The sequence below is a fragment of the Balaenoptera acutorostrata genome, chromosome 9 (genome assembly GCF_949987535.1).
Source record: "Balaenoptera acutorostrata chromosome 9, mBalAcu1.1, whole genome shotgun sequence".
Classification (NCBI taxonomy): domain Eukaryota; kingdom Metazoa; phylum Chordata; class Mammalia; order Artiodactyla; family Balaenopteridae; genus Balaenoptera; species Balaenoptera acutorostrata.
Genome location: NC_080072.1, coordinates 99,763,952 through 99,769,073, shown reverse-complemented (window position 1 = coordinate 99,769,073; position 5,122 = coordinate 99,763,952).

The window sequence follows — 5,122 nt, the reverse complement described above, 5'->3', positions numbered from 1 at the left end:
TCCTTGCTCCTTCCTCATCCTTCCAGCCACATCCCTGCCCCCAAATTCTGAGCTAAGTTTTGGGAGGGAACTCTGTCCAGAGCCCTGCTCTCTCCTGGAGCTCCGCCCAGCCCGGGCCTGTGGGTACATTCTGCCAGAGTTTTCATGAGGCCTGTAGCTAGGAGAACAGAAAGGATCAAATTCAAACATATTACATTAATTAGTATATTTTCAACTATATGTAATAGACAATTCAACTCAAAATCACTTAAACAATAAGGAATCTACTGGTTTGTGTAGTTGGGATGTCCAGAGGAAATGTTGGCTTCAGGATAAGTTTGATCCAGAGGTTTGTGATGTCCCGTAGGGCTCAGCTCCATTTCTTTGTGATCCTCTCCACTCTGCCCTCCTAATACATCAGCTCCATCCCCAGATTGAACTCCCTCCTGGTAATGAAATGGTTGCCAGAAGTTCTAGGGTCCCATGCTTCCTTTTTCATAACCAAGAGGAGATAAAAGCCTTTTCTTCCCCCACCTTTTAACAAAATTCCCAACTTTCTCTCTGACTGGACCAACTTCAATGACAAAGTAGCTCTCCAACCAATCACTGGGGCCAGGAGAATCCTAAGCATTGATTGGCTTGGTTCTCTTCCTCAACCAATCACTAGGGCTAGGGGACTAGGAATACTGTGATTGGCTTAGGCCAGTGATGGGCCAGCCCAGGAGTTCAGTCCTACTCAATAACAGGCTGCTACGCCATGAGAGGGGGTGAAAGGATGCTGGGGGAGCAGACAGTGCCGTCCAACACACCTACCTATTTTGCTTTTTTCATGAAAGCTTGGGTGAGAGCAAGAAGAGATTAGAATTGGAAACTCCGAAGTAATTTGAGAGTCATCCATAGACTTAACTCACCTGTTTCCCAAGGTCACACAAAATTGCCAGCTGGCCAAAATGTATTCTTTCATCTTTCTTTCCTTTTCCTTTTTCTCTCTCTTCCCCTTCCATGTTTTTGTGTCCTCTTCCTTGTCTAATTTCCTTTCTCTTTTCCAGCTCTCTGCATCCACGGTGCATCCTCAATACTGCCTCTCCCCACCTCCTGGCTCTTCTCTCTCAAGCCCATTCCGCCCTCCCTGCCCACATCTCCAGCCACCTTCTCCTGATGCCTCTGAGTTCAATTCCATCTCATCCAAATTGCTTTATTGGTCCCACAGAAAAACAAGGCTCGCCAGAACAATTATGGATGCATACAGTGTGCGTTAGACTCAAAAAACATTTAAGGAAAATACTCTGGCAAATGGAGTCAATAAACTCCAAATCAAACATTCATTGAGAAGAGGAAGTCTGCCTTCAGCTAAGAGTGCTGGGAAACTGCTCACCATCCAGAAGCAAGAGCCTGAGGCTTTTTCACAGCGGCCCCCCACCGACAGGGCAGCTCAGCCAGAGCACACAGTGAACCCTACGTACCCCAGCCCCCCTCTCCTGCAGCTGCACCCAACCCTGCCTACGCCTCCCCACACTCCTCCAGGTCTGCCACTTCTCGTCCCAGCTGCTGAAGATACCAGTGGTTTCCACACCTGTCCCCAGTGCAATTCTAGGGGGGCTGATTAAGAAAGGGAGCGATGATGGGGAGATAGGGAAGAGGATTGGGGGAACAGAGGCATTCACATTGTGGTATTTTTAGACTCCAAGATGACATCTTTAATAATCATAATTTTTTCTTGAAAGAAAATGGTAGTTTGTCCCTGTAGCCGAGAGGAAGGGAAACACAGAGGAGAGAGGGGAGAAAACCCAGAGGGCAATTAGCCCCACAGGACTGGAGTCAGGTTCAAGGCTGGGTTCTGGTGGATTCCAGGAAAGAGGAGGGCAGGTCACCCTGGGAAGTTGGGGCTGTCTCCTGAGCCCTGGGTTGCTCTGGAGACTGTTTGACAGGAGAGAGAAGGACTTCAGGAATCAGCCTCCTCCAGTGACTCTTTCATGGCCGCCCTATTCTATGCGAGAGTTTTCCCTCCCCAGTGGCTTTCGGGTTGACAAGCAGCTAGTATTTGACCCCCCAGGCCCCTCAGGAGAAGGGCCTCTTCCTGCAGAAGGGGTTTCCCCTCATGGGCCCTCCACCCACTAAGAGTCCCCCAGACACACATCTCATGAACTTGATTCCCCCGCACCACGCCCCATGAGAGAGCTGCCTCCACACACAGACAGCACCACCCCACCCTGGACAGCTCCCAAGGGAGCCAGGAGGAGGGAGGACCGGCACCAGACCAAAGGTCAAGACACTTGGGACAGAGTCCACTCTCTGTGTGAATCTGGAGGATCGCTTCACTAAGGTAGACGTCAGTTTCCCCAAATTACAACGAAGGGTCAGATAGGTCAAAAAATTTTAGATCAGGATCCATGAGTCCCCTGAATTTGCACAGGGAATATGGTTTGTATGTGTACTTTTCTGGTAACGGGCTTCTCAAGGTGGTCTGTGACCTCCCCAACCGTTGAGAGCCATAGAGGAGGCCAGTGCCCAAGTCTGCATGTGCCTCAAGTGTTCCTGGCCTTCCCAAACCTCCAGGAGGGATAGCCGTTCAAAGAGCCCTGGCTTTGTCCCCTGAAGGGGCACCTTGGCCTGACCTCCCTAATGGCCACTGCCACCACATCTGGCCTCCACAGGGCTGTTGTGCCTCCTTCCTCAGCACCCATGCCAGCACACAAACCCCTGGACTTCCTTCTAGTAGAGTTTAGGCAGGCTCCTTTTACTGCAATAAATTTTACTGAGAAAGGAAGAAAAATGAATAAAATACAAATAACATTAAGTTGGTCAGATTCTCCCAAACCCTACAAATTCCATTCAGAGTACCATAGAGCTTATTAACAGCTCAAATTACCTCCTCCTGAAATAATATGTATCTTCACAGATAAACCAAAAATGTCATAGGTACCAGTTTGGATGGTTTCCCATCAAATGGCCTTTCTTCCCAACCAGGCTCTAATCCCCATCATCATGGACTTCCAGGTGCTATCTTGCTTCTGTGCACCCAGACACTAAATTCCCTAAACATCTGGCCTCATTCGAGGACAAACATCTCTTTTAAAACTAAGACTTTTGGGGAATTCCTTGGCGGTCCAGTGGTTAGGACTCCATGCTCACTGCCGAGGGCACAGGTTCAATCCCTGGTTGGGGAACTAAGATTCCCACAAGCTACATGGCAAAAAAAAAACTAAGACTTGACCAACAGCCAATCACAGTGACTCAAGTCAAGGAGGTGCTCAATTAATCGGTGTTGAATTGATGAATAAATTTTTAAAAAAATGAATGAATAAGTTCATAAAGTAAATTAATGAAAACTTTACTTCCATTACTCCCCCAGTTCCCACTCCCCCTAAGCTGGGACCTCTGGCTCCATTCCCATCTAGGCCAAGTAATTTGCAAAGTACTGGTTTCTGATCCCTCTGAGTCAGTGTATGACTGAGCCCTCCTGTGTCTGGCACAGATCAACCCACCTCTGGAGGCTTCTTGACTCTATAGGCTTATATCTTTGCTCAGTAATGGAAAGTTCAGATATTTCTTCTGCCCTGTTCTCTCTCTCCTCCTTCTCCTTTCCTTCTGAGACTCCAATGAAACATATATCAGACCTCATTTTTTCCCTCCATTTTTTCACCCTCTTTTCTATATTTTCCATCTTTCAGTGTTACACTGTAAACAGTTTCTTCTGACTTAAATTCCAATTCAGTAACCTTCACTTTAGCTGTATCTAATCTCTTATTAAACCCATCCTTCGGGGCTTCCCTGGTGGCGCAGTGGTTGAGAATCTGCCTGCTAATGCAGGGGACACGGGTTCGAGCCCTGGTCTGGGAAGATCCCACATGCCACGGAGCAGCTGGGCCCGTGAGCCACAATTGCTGAGCCTGCGCGTCTGGAGCCTGTGCCCCGTGACGGGAGGGGCCGCGATAGAGAAAGGCCCGCGCACCGCGATGAAGAGCGGTCCCCGCACCGCGATGAAGAGTGGCCCCCGCTTGCCGCAACTGGAGAAAGCCCTCGCACGAACCGAAGACCCAACACAGCCAAAAATAAATAAATAAATAAATAAATAAATAAATAAGAAAATCCTTTAAAAAAAAAAAAAAAAAAAAAAACCCATCCTTCGGGACTTCCCTGGTGGCGCAGTGGTTAAGAATCCACCTGCCAATGCAGGGGACATGGGTTCAAGCCCTGGTCCGGGAAGATCCCACATGACGTGGAGCAACTAAGCCCGTGCGCCACAACTACTGAGCCTGCACTCTAGGGCCTGCGAGCCACAACTACTGAGCCTGCGTGCCACAACTACTGAAGCCCACATGCCTAGAGCCCATGCTCCACAACAAAGAGAAGCCACCGCAATGAGAAACCCGTGCATCGCAACGAAGAGTAGCCCCCACTCGCCACAACTAGAGAAAGGCTGCACGCAGCAACGAAGACCCAATGAAGCCAAAAATAAATAAATTAATTAATTAAAATAAATAAATAAACCCATCCATCAAGTTCTTAATTTCGGGTATTGCATTTTTAGTTCTAGAATTCCTTTTTTAAAATGTTATGTATTTTATAGTTTCCAGTTCCCTGCTGAAATGTTCAAGCTGAATTTTTATTTCTTTGAACATAGTAAGTGCAGTCATTTTACAGTCTATGTCTAACAATTCCACTATCTGAAGTCCGTGAGACCGTTTCTGTTGTCTGTTGTTTCTGCTGGTTCTTGCGCATGGTGTCTTGTTTCCTTGTGTGTTGGTCATCTTTGAATGTGTGTTGGGTTTTCACCTTGACCCAGCTACTAGGCTGCCAACCTTCTAGAGAAATTTGAGGACGAAGGACATTAATTCAAGGGGCTGCCGTTCCCAGCAGAGCGCCATCTCACACTTCTGTTCAAAGTCCAGTTAGGAAACTACTCAAAAAGGTCTGAAATTGGGACCCATTCCTACCAACATCTGCACCCCCCTTCAAATGTGTTGAAATGCGCTGGGGCCAGGGAGAGTGGGGAATTGGTAAGGGAGGAGACTCTTCCAGGAGATGTCTATCTCACTCCATCACAAACTCACCACAGCTGGAGTCTACCTCAGGGTCCACCACCATTTCCTTAGCACCCATAGCCGGAGGAGCTTTCAGCTGAGCATGCCTGGAGCAAGGC